The 12,613-nt window shown below is 35.2% G+C and overlaps 1 long non-coding RNA gene across 1 annotated transcript in view; it reads left to right on the forward strand.

The window, feature by feature from the left end:
• Positions 1-1,603: 1,603 nt before the first annotated feature.
• Positions 1,604-12,613, forward strand: part of LOC104910148 — a 33,138-nt gene continuing 22,128 nt past the window's right edge. Inside the window, exon 1 of the long non-coding RNA XR_002113054.1 lies at positions 1,604-1,644. This is a non-coding gene — a long non-coding RNA (uncharacterized LOC104910148). The remainder of the gene's footprint in view (positions 1,645-12,613) is intronic.

A 12,613-nucleotide genomic window follows, 5' to 3' on the forward strand; every position in this document is an offset into this window, starting at 1 on the left:
GGCAGGAGGGTTGGAAATTCATGATCCTTGAGGTCCCTTCCAACCCTGGCCATTCTGTGATTCTGTATCCTGAAATTCAACAGACCAGGTTTATTTCCAGCTCCTCCCAAGTGTAAAAGACACAGATAACAAAAATCTCTGTACTCCACTAAACATAGACTATTTATTGAAAGTGCAATTTTTATATTCTACTAACTTAAAAGTTTTCCTTTCTGAAAGTGTTATTTATGTATAGTTAAAAATATGATTTCTTCATTTGTGTATGTGCTGTTGTAGTTTTGTTGAGACACACTTATTCCTTTAGATTGGCAGAACATTAAATAACTGATTCCTATTCAGAAGCAGTCTTGCTGGTTTACTATGAAGGGTCATTTTAGTCTAATGATTTGTATTCCTGCTTTTCTGTGACCATATTTTTCTGCTAGCTATTTTTAGTTAGTCATTCACTTTTAAATTACTTTGAAGAAGAACTGTTCTTCCAATAAAATTCAGTGGTGTTCTTCAAATCTCTCTAGTGTGGGTTGATTTCCTTCCTCTAAGGAAATGAATTTTGATGATCCTTTCAATCTTGATTTCATAATTAGCATCATGCTTTTCTATCATGTCATTTGAACTTCTATATTGCCTGTATTCAATTTTCTTACTAAATCAGCCCCACTCTGTTGTCTGAGATATATGGATCTCAGTCTTGGACCATGCCCAGCATGAAGGCTAAGGCAGCCATGGACTGTTTTCCTCCAGGTGCATGTGGCATCTGTGGCAAAACAGACAGTGGTGTTGGGCTCTTATGGACTGTGCATGGCTACTAGTTTACTTACTGAACAAGTTAGATTGTGAACTTTATTTTTCAGGCATGATTTCTAAAACACTATTCAGAGTTTCGTAACTTCTGATTATGATTAAGTAGAAATCTTCACCAATGAGCCAACAATATTTACAGAGTGTTCATTGACACATAAATGTCAGCAATTGTTCTTCACTGTTCATTCTTGGCAAATGGCTATCAGATTTCTCATTAAACTGACTGAGAGAGAGCAGAAGTTGTGAAGACTAGAAGTAATGCTTGTAAGAATAAAATGTTCCTTTGAGAGTGGTCACCAATCAAAGAAACAACAATTGTGTGTGGTATTCATCATGATGCTTTCTCATATTTTGCTTTATTTTGCTTTATTTTTTTAACTGAGGCAAGTCAGTTTTTCTATTCATAAATTGAGTATGATTTTCCCTTCCATGCTGTACTTGCACAATTTAATTGAATGGGGCTAATCAGCATAAAGATGAAGACAATTCAATCTTGTACAAGAGTGGTTTTTTTCCCCACTGGTTAATGTGGCTAGGTTAAGATTTTTCTAGAAACGAAGCAAATTATGCACTGTTTTTTCCCTCCTCTATTACTTAGAATTTATTGTGACTTACCTAATTGTATGGGGCTGCTGAATCATGGCCTGAACCTCTGATTGATCACCTGAGGCGAGCACTGAGTCAGCCACGGGAGCACAGGTGAAGGCAATTCACCTGTGCTGCAGGAAGGGGTGGAGCCTGGCTCCACCTCTCCTAGACCCATTTAAGAGCTGACTGCCAGTGGGGAAGGATCTCTTCTGGAGATCCACTCTGTTGGAGTTCATCTTGTGAGCCCAGGACAGGGTGAGTGACTTTCTCTCATCTTTCTCTCATTACTCCAATATAAATTATATTAGCTAAGCTCCTGGATATATATATATATATATATATATATATATATATATATATATATACACACACACACACTCTCTGTATATCCATTGATTATACACTAATTTAGAGGAAAACATGGGTCTATATTGATAACTGCATTTCTTGGGAACAATCTGTACTTTTTCTTAGGATAGCAGACAATGTAGTTGGAATTTGGCAATGCCTAAAACTGAGACTTATCAATGTGTAATGATAGATAGATAGATGTCTTCTTTACACTTTAAAATCACATCACTGTATTTTTACAACCTTATATTAAATGAAAATGAGGTCCTAATCCTGGAAGAGTGTTGTTATGCCAGTTTGAGGGTTTTTTGTGTGTGACATACTGTGGTCCTGAGTAATCTTTCTAGCGAAATTGAAGTCCCTTACAAATATTTTCATAACTGAAGTGCTGTCTTAACTACAGTAATTTTATCATCATCAGCACTAAGACAAAAAATGAAAACAAATTCAACATCAATCTCAGCAAAACAGAAAAGCAAGTGAAAAGCATATATCTGTATTTGCTTTTCCTGAAGGAATATCTAAGTTGTTGGGTGCTGCCAAAGTGCATTATTTTTCTCAAGATTTATTCTGCATAGAACAAACTGAAGTAGTTTTCCTGTTTTCTGCAATTTTACTTAATTTCTACTTACAGCACAGTACATTAGCTTATTGAGAAAAGAAATCACCTTGCAGATCCAGGCATTTTTCTCCCATTGCTTTATGGGATTCTGCTAATGGATATATACCATCAAGACAGACTGATGCAACTGTATGTGTCTGTACACGTGTGTCTGGTTGTGCACTCAACAGTTACATTGCTGAGTATATATCAAACTTTTGGTTCTATGAGTATTATAGAAATATACATATAAAGTGGTCACTTCCCTCTACTACCCTGAAAAGTGTTTTATCATTAAATTAACACATAGCTGTCCATGGTTGTTTAAATTTCAGCTCCTGTTCTCGGGACGTGGTTTTTTTTGTTTTGTTTTCTGCAAGGCTATTTCTTCAGACAAAGAAGTACAAGAGACTGTGGGTATTTTGGAATTACTTTTTCTGAGTCATTGATTTTGCTTCTTACGTTTTTCTCTCTTCTGATCTGAAAGTGTTCTCACTTGCATTATGATTGAAGGCTGTATTACTTTGCAGTAGGATACACAGATCTCAGGCAAGAGTCAAAGAGTAGCAAACACAACAACATTTAACATCACAGTGTTTTGAACTATGAAGAGTTCTACCTTCTGCAGTGAAAAGTTTAGGCTGGTTTCTTAGCAAGTCTGGCATGTCATGCAATTCTAATAAAATAACCATCCCAGCAAATAATGCAGAAACAGTATGGAGTGAATTCTTCAAACAGTCGTTCATCATCATATGCTGAGACAGATAAAGTAGCAGCAAGGGAAAGAAATTAAAGATAGTAGGAGACATTTTTTCCCTTCCCTCTTTCTTCTGCTGTAAATATTAGGCAAATATAACAACAGGATGTGATGCTATGGGGAAAAAAACTAACTTACAGTAAGAGATAACTTCCTGGGGCAGCTGCATAGGGATTCCACAAGAGGAATTGCAGTATCTGTTCTGATGCCAAGCAGGGTGAGGAATCTGGCTAAGAACTTTGCTGTTTAGGAATAACTCATTAACAGTAACAGTAATTGTAATTATTTTTCACATCCTCACAGGATTTTCAAAAGTCAGAAAGTCCACTATAAATAATCCATTTAAATATAAAGGAGCTTTTAAGAAAGAAATGAAAACTCATAGCTAAGGGAATTGTTGTAGGTCTTACAGTGGGTCTACAGATTACTGAAAGATACCTTCTAAGTAGAGTAACTCTAATAAATCAGAATGACGGTCTAGCTAAGCAAGAAGGTAAGGAAGATTATTGCAAAGAAGAAAACATCTCTGAAAAGCTGAAGTCAGCTTATTCAGAAAGAAAATAGAAAAGATCAGGAACTCTGGCAAACAAAATATAGAAAGACAGTTAATCTAAAAGAGTTTGAAAAACAATTTGCATAGGAAATATATGGAAAAATTCACTTCTATGTGGATTTGAACATAATAGCTTTCAATCAAGAAACCTTACAGAGCATCTGTTGAACAAATTGCTCATCAGGATATTAAAAGAGCACTAAGAGCAGGCGAGGCATTTACAGAGAAAATAAAATTATTCTTGAGGGTTACTCTATGAAAGAACTGTAGCAATTCAAATGCTAGACCATGTGTTTGAGGATGGCTTAGGAGAGGATATATCTGAAATTGAAGAGGCTGTGAACAAGTTGGTAGCATGAACAGTCAAAAAGTTAGCGTGACTGGAATACTATTTACTTTCTAAGAGCTACCTAAGAGTTCCCTATGAGCTCAGAAGAAGAGTATATAAATTAGTAATTTTAAAAGAGTTTATCAGTTTCCTTGATATCAAAGTGCAGTATGATATATAAACACTGACTTTAAAAATAAAAGTTATAGAAAGATATAGGAAAGTACAGACCTATAAGTCTGACATCTGAATTGAACCAGTTAAATAAATACATTAATAACTGGACATCTAGATTAGCACAATATGTTTTAGAAAAGTTGATGTGTTCTTTGTTTGTTTGTCTTTATGAAGTCCTGACTTACAGATCTCTATACATTCTGAAAGAATTCTTATAAAAGGGATAGCTTATAAAATTAATGTTATTTGTCCTACATTACAATTATGAGGAAATGGAAAGCAATTTATCATAAATTTAAATATTTATTTTTTACAAAATTCAAATTGCTTATTTTCTAGTATTTTTTGCTGCAAACAATGAATAAGGCCAAACTTGTAATATTAAAGGATTAGCTTCTTTTATTACTGAGAACACACCTTAGACAAATTAAAACTCTCAGAAAGTGAAGATAAAACTCTTCATGTTTCCAAGCATAAGACAGCATTGATCAGATCCTCTCTCTCTTCTTTTCCTGAGGCCGAACAGACCTGAGTTACTTAGTCTTTCTTCATATGGAAGATACTCCAGAACCTTTATCTTTGTGGCCTTCTGCTGGACTTCTAGGAGATCCCTGTCTTTTTAGAATTGGGGAGCCCAGAGATGGAGATGGTATTCCAAATGTGGCTACACCAGAGCAGAGTATAGGGTAACCTTCTTTGACTTACTGGCCACACTTTTTTCTGCTGAAAGCTAGAAAATTATTTAATCAGAAGTTTGACAAGTGCCAAAACTAATGTTATTAAAAAGAACAAAGACAAAATGAAAGAAGACGTATCTGTGCATACCAATAGCATTTTCTAACCAGACCAGAATTTATCAGTCATATCCAGTAATTAGCTCTGTCTGTTGCCTTTTCTAGTCAGACATTTCAGTTATACTGCACTGAAAATGCTCTACAATATTACTTCCCACCTTTAGCCTTTTTATATATCACGTGCAGCGGATGACATAAGGCTTTTGATCCTTCTGTGAGTCGTCTTGTTCTTCCTTTGGAAAGAAATAGGTGTACCTGACAGCAGGTATCACATAGTTGAATGATTGTTGTTGTTGACAAGTGAAAAGAGTGAGGATTACAGAAAGCTGAGAACATATTAGACCATAATTTTAATTTTAAATGAATACAACTATATGCAAAGTAAAAATTAACTTGTAAGCTTGACAAACTCTAGTCTGAGACTGCTGATATTTATACACTTAAAGCTAAGATGTGAAACATGGCTTAAAAACTAATGCCTTGTTTTTGTATATTTCTCTTGGTTCATTTATTTGACAAAATATGACTTACTATAATCTGTCATCAATGAACAGATGCATATCCATGTACTCTGTTATGATGAGGGAACCATAACAACTCTTTTACTATTTACTTCTGTAACCAGCTGTAGATATCACAATCTGTGTAATACTCATGAGTTCCTTTACTTTATTTTGAGTATTAACCTTTTAGCATTACATGTATCTTGAACAAAACATTTTACTTAGACTTGATGGCTTAGTATGTGATCAATATATACTAGCTTATGTTTTGTAAACCTATAATGCTTCAAAAGAATAAAGAAGCAACAAGGAATATAATCATCTATTAGAGAAAGTAAGATGAATATCCTTCCAGACAGTGGTTTGTGTTTGTTGTCCCTAAATACACTGAATATAATTTGCATAAAAAGAACATTAAACAGAAATGCTCTAAGGCAAAGATTTATTTTTACTTAAACCATGTAAGACTTTTGGAGGGAATTATATCAGTGATCAGGATCGTTGTGTACAAGGCAAGGTCAGAGTTAGTAGCAGTATATGGTAAGTAAATATCTGTGACTCATCAATTTTGAGAATTTTGATTTAACACACAAATTCAGCATGTCTACAATGCACTTGTCTGATTAGGTCTATTTTGTTTGAATTTTACAATGATTAAGCATTTTTTAAGATGGAATTAAAATATTAAACATATTTTGCATCATTTTTTAGTTTGTATTTGCTGGCTTGATTTACTGTAGTGATGAAGATACATGGATAAACTTACAAAGCTTAATCTGATTGCTCAGTGTCTTAGAGATTGATAAATTTAAGGTACCACTCTGTAAATAGAAATCTTCCATTAAACTGTAAAAAAAATACTCCGAATTTATGTAGGACTGGCAGAATCATGAGGGATGAAGTAATGTGCATATTTTTTTTTACTTCTGAGCTACCCTTTGGTTGAGTCTTAGTAAGATGCATTCGACTCCTTAGGGAGGTACTTATAAAAATATTCAGCTGCCAGCTTCAATATGGATGACTTATCTTTTAACAGGTTCCTATTGGTTAACATCTGCAGATCTGTGAAGCAGTTGTTCTTGTTTAATAATAATACGTTAATACTATATGATTCATTTTCCATGAAATATTGTAGTGACATTCAAAACACAATAGATTAAAAGAAAACCCTGAAAAAATTGCCAACTAGGAAGAAGATGGTGTGTTTTTCTGCATACAATTATGTCCAAAAAAAACCATAAGGATGTGACTAAAAGTATCTTGTATCCTGGCAGCAGTTTAACAGGGTTGATTTATGTTTGGTTCATTAATCGGGGACGTGGAATAAACACAGTGTAAAGTCTGCAGGTGATAGTGATACAGGTCATTGGAACTGGAGGAAAACATAATAAAGCTGATGGAGAAAATAAAGCAAATGCGCATAATGATACTGAATGAAATTAGTGTTGATGAAAGCAGTTGTAGTGGACAAGTGGACAACATCCTGTAACTGTAAAACTGCTATAGAATACAAAATTAATGGCATGAACTCTAAACTATGATCTAGTTACTGAAGTGGAAAGCTCGTCAAAGGTTAATCAATGGGTACTGCAGTTAAAAAAAAAAAAAGCCTGATGAGAATATCACCTCTGTGACTGGTGTCAGCCATGCAAAACAATATAGGGTATCTTATGTCAGAGATCTCTGAAATTGCACAAAGACTCCGTATGAAGAAAAGTTTTGTTATTAGTACGATGAGATGGTATTGTTTTTAGTGGGTATTCTTCATGTGTTGGTTTTTATAAAATTTAATTTGAGAGAGGAAGTACAAAAGAAGCAGCATGATTTAGAAAATGTAAAAAAAGAAAGAAGTTAAATTGCATAGGAAGAATAGAAGAACAGTAAGGACAGCAATTTGCCATTCAATTTGCCTGTTTCTTTTATCTAAAAATGCATTTTTAAAGTCAGGATGCCTATGCTTTCATAATGGCTTTAAATTTTGCAGGTGTTCTAATGTGAACTTCACTGGACTGTAAAGGGGCACAGGGACGTAATCTGAAAAATTGAGGTAGTTCAGATGTGGAGCTGTGCAGTTATTAATTAAATCTCAAACTGCTGGAAGTAAAAAGCATGAGTCAATTCCTGTTGGATCAGTGTGTAAACACTTTTATTAACATGAATATAGTTTTGGCCCACAGTGCTCTCAATGTAAGTCATCACTGATCTCAATGCAGATCAAAGCTATTTACCAGGCACCCTTTTCAGACAACATCTGACTTCATGGCACAAATTTGAGGTAACAATCATGTTCCAGGTAAACAGACTGTGGTGTAATTGAACACAAAAGCTGAACAGACTGACTGGGAGATACACACTCTCCAGTGAAGAGTTCTTTTATGATATATACAGACAGTAATCCTGGATTCCTCTTTCAGTCTGCGTAGTGACTGAAATACTTTCTGAAATAACCTGATCGTTTGTCCATATTTTGAGTCCTATGTCAGTCTAAATATTGACTGACTGTAAGATAGCCTCTCTGGAATGAAACCAACAGATCTTCAAATGGCATTTGACTTTAATGTGAAAATCAGCTCTTGATTAGTGGATTTGTCTGCAGAAAGGAGTACATTTCCATCCAATTAATTCCAGAGGCTGTCCATCTGCTTTTGAGCAAAAAGCAAGCTGTTATGATTTTTTTGTTGAATCATCTTTAAGTTCAAATTAGTAATTTCTAATTTCATTATTTTGACTATTCTGTGAGACTTTATGAAGCTTTCATGCAAAACACCATGGAAAATTAGATTTAAACTTGGATGTTGACTTGCACATCATACAGAACTGAGGGATTTTTCTCTTCTGACCAGATGAAATCATTCAGGTCTTAACAGTCTTTCAAAGTGACCTCCAAATTGGTTTATCTTTGTAGAAAATGATAAATTATACAGTTGAAAATAACACTTCCCAAGGATGTTTTCAGTTAATTACTCATTTCAGAACTAGAATTTTGTGCAAACACTGAAATCTGAAGTTATGCCTTTGTTTGAAGCTCTCTCCAGTAATAAACAAATTAAACAGAATATCTATTCTTATTTTAACCATGCTGTAAAGGTTATTACAGATCACTGCTAATTTTGCTAGCCATGAATACTGGTCCATTACTTTTCTTTTTATACACTATTGGTTTATATGCAATTTAAAATGCAAAGCCAAATTAAGCTCTGCTGAAACATCACACAGAAAATGTTTTTTGAATAATGGAATAAAGGAAAGTGTTACACAATCTAGAACCATAGAATACTGTTTCTATCCTGTAGCTCATTAAATCTGTCTGTAATAAAGATAGATATTTAGTGTCTAGAAACACTTATAATGTCTATTGCTCATGTATTAGTAACAAACTGAAACATTGCTTTAGAAAATAAGATCTTGATATGTGGAAAGAAACCCAGCTTCAGTTAAAGCAAACCTATTGTATGGGTGTACAATTTCCTGAAAAGAGTTTATAAGTCATAGAAATAAGATTAATATCTGACTTGATATCTGAAGTAATCTTGGGTTGGTTGGTTGTTTTATTATAAAAGACTAATAGATGGGTGATTAACTGCCCTTCTCAAAGCAAAATTTACTATTTGGTGTTTTATACAAGGCTTGGATATCAATCTTAGTGAGATTTCTTTTTCTCTATTTGAGACTTAGGTGTGGCTTTTAGAAAGTACAGCAAAAATATATACACAACTATCAGTCTTATACTGGCTTACTCTCTTTGTAAAGTCTTGATTGTATATTCATTTATTTTATTCTGTGTAGAATCTTTTCTTCATGAGAGGAAAGATACTTATGATCTGAATCAGACTTTGACATACTGCTCATCTTATATCTCATTACAAAAGGTTATTTTAAAAGCTTCAGATTATACTGGAACCTTCAATTTTATTTTATGAATTGAGGAAAGTTGTGCAACTTCTGTGCCATTCCTTTCCTGCTATTGACTTTATTCTCCTCTTTTTATATTTAATTTTCAGTAAAAAAAAAACAAACTGAATTATGAAACTAGTTGAAAGAGCAGTTAAGCGGTTCAGTTATCACCATTTTACTTTGAACAGTTGCCCCATCAATGTTTCATTTATTGTACACTACTATGCTGAAAAAAGCTCTTGAAGATTACCTACTGCTGGACACTCATAAAAAATAAAACTTCAATTAGTCCTTTGTTGAAACATACTTTTATGTAATGCAGATTCACTAACATCTTCTGAATTTTAAAATTTGATCTCTGTACTCAATGCAAGGATTATCGCATCCAAGGAATGTTAACTGCTTAACAGAATGTAAGATAGAGACTCTTCATTTTCTTCACTTAGCTGGGCATCAAAATGAGGTTAAATGGCATCGTTCTAAAAGGTGACTCGAACATTGATTATTTTTTCAGAGAAAGCTTTCCTGTGAGTAGTGTGGCCATTATCTTTAGGTTATAAGCTAACCTTGAAGTCGTAAGTGCATAAGTGACAGCAGGAATGTTCTGTTTCCTCTTACAGTTATTGAAATAAGATTATCCATTCATCCTATTTATTTATTTGAGAGCCCTTAAAGATCAAAAGCAAATGCCCATGGGAAGCAAACGGGCAATAGAAGCAAAAAGTCTTTTTTAATCTTATAGAGCAACAGAGGTTTTGGCATAGGTTTGTCAAATCATTTTGAATCTCTTCAAGATAGATTTGAAGAGTTAACAGCATGAAAATTTTCCTTCCTGAAATTGAAGAAACAAAGTGAAGAAAAAAATAACTTTTAAAATTGTATGCTATTCTAATAAAAACCTAGTTGTGATAATTTTGCTTTCCTGTCATTAGCAGCAGCAATTCTGTTAATTTTTACAGTTTGGGTATCAAAATATTGTCATGGTGCATGTAGACTTTTAAACAATTATGTTATTTTCTTTCATATGGCAATAAAGTTTATTCAAGTATTATATTTCAAAGTTATTTTTATATTAATCTTTCTAAGAATTGTGGCAAAAAAAATCTGAATTTATGGTAAATAATGAACAAGATGTTTCTTCTGGATTGCAGCTATTTTTTGTTTATTTTTAATGGCTGGAAGGAGATTCTTTAACTTTACCACAGAATTCAATAAAATATTTCAGTCAATTTCAGTGAATTTCAATTTCTTGTAGAATATCCAGAACTTTATAATTTATGATTGAAATTTTTTTAAGAAATATGTAAAAAAAAAACAAAAACAAAAAACATAGAACTCAATTTCCATCAGCAGTAAAAAAGTGAAGAAGTAGCTTACTTCAGAAATCGATGGTTTTTCAGCTGTCCTTTATATAGTATTTCACCTGTTTTTGGCATTGAGGTAGGTTGTATAGGCAGGTGGAAATAGGTTTAATCTTGATGGTTCCTGTTGTAACAAAAGTCATCATACATATTACTTCAGATGATGATGTTTTTGTAATGTTATATTAAATTATCCCAAAGTGTATTCCGAGGTTTCAATTGAGGATTATAACTGTGCTTCTTCCAGTAAGAGATCTATATAAATCCTTGAGAAATGGCCTGATGAACAGATACTGTTTGTCTCTTTTGCTCTTAAACAGATGCAAGGTCAAATGTCAATTCTAGATTCTTCTTTCTCAGAAGTGTCATTTGCAGAAGCAGAAAGACTACTAGGCAGGAATCAGAGGTATCAAATAATCACCTTTAGCTGAGAGATCTGTGGGGAGAGGGAATAGTGGAGGGCTGGTAATTGTGTCACTGTTGTGAACAGTTACCCCTTTTTGTTATTTAATAAGTTAATACTTCCAAGAAAACGTTCTTATTTATGTTTTCAATCTGGGTTGTGAGAGGATTGGAGCGAGGCCTAGAAAGGGCCTTCTGCTTAGGTCTCCTACTTACTGACATCCTTGGGAAGTAACTTCATTCTAAATGGAACCAAGACAGTTAGCCCAGGTGGGATAAAAAGTCAGTGTAGAATACATTGAAATGATTCACGGGGAGTGATTAAAAAAAATCAAAATACTTAGTTTTCATTTCAGAGAACAATATCAATATTATCTGCAAAGCCTGTCTAGGCTCTTCTTGCCTTGCACAGATCAGCATTACTTCAGTGCACAAATGTCATGAAGGGCAGGTTGTGCTTGACCAACCTCGTCTCCTTCTATGACTGGGTGACCAGTGTGGTGGATGAGGGAAGGGCTGTTGATGTAGTCTACCTAGACTTCAGCAAAGCCTTTGACACGGTCACTCACAGGCTTCTTCTGGGGAAACTGGCTGCCCGTGGTCTGGACAGATATAACTTCTTTGGATAAGAAACTGGCTAGAGGGCCATGCCCAGTGGGTAGTGGTTAATGGAGTTAAGTTCAGTTGGCGACTCGTTATGAGGGGTGTCCCCCAGGGGCTGGTACTGGGGCCCATCTTGTTTAATATATTTATTGATGACCTAGATGAGGGGATTGAGTGTACCCTTAGTAAGTTTGCAGGTGGCACCAAGTTGGGAGGTGATGTGGATCTGCCTGAGGGTAGGGAGACCCTACAGAGGGATCTAGATAAGCTGGATCGCTGGGCTGAGATGAATGTGATGAGGTTCAACAAGGCCAAGTGTCGGGTCCTACACTTTGGCCACAGTAACCCCATGCAGCATTATAGGCTTGGGGATGAGTGGATAGATGATTGTGAAGAAGAAGGAGATCTGGGGGTGCTGGTTGGTGCTCGGCTGAACATGAGCCGACAGTGTGCCCGGGTGGCCAAGAGGGCCAACAGCATCCTGGCCTGCATTAGAAATAGTGTGGCCAGCAGGAGCAGGGAGGTGATCATCCCCCCTCTACTCAGCACTGGTGAGGCTGCACCTTGAGTAACGTGTTCAGTTTTGGGCCCCTCAATACAGGAAAGATGTTGAGGCCCTGGAGCATGTCCACAGAAGAGCAATGAAACTGGTGAGGGGTTTGGAACACAAGTCTTATGAGGAGAGGCTGAGGGAGCTGGAATTGTTTAGTCTGGAGAAGAGAAAGCTCAGGGGAGACCTCATTGCACTCTACAACTTCCTGAAGGGAGGTTGGGGTGAAGAGGGATTTGGTCTCTTCACCCAGGCAATGAACAGAACCTGGGGAAATGGCTGCAAGTTGTATCAGAGGAGGTTTAGGTTAGACATGAGGAAAAACTTTTTCTCTCAAAGAGTGGTCAGGC

Source organism: Meleagris gallopavo, chromosome 3 (genome assembly GCF_000146605.3).
Source record: "Meleagris gallopavo isolate NT-WF06-2002-E0010 breed Aviagen turkey brand Nicholas breeding stock chromosome 3, Turkey_5.1, whole genome shotgun sequence".
NCBI classification, from domain to species: Eukaryota; Metazoa; Chordata; class Aves; order Galliformes; family Phasianidae; genus Meleagris; species Meleagris gallopavo.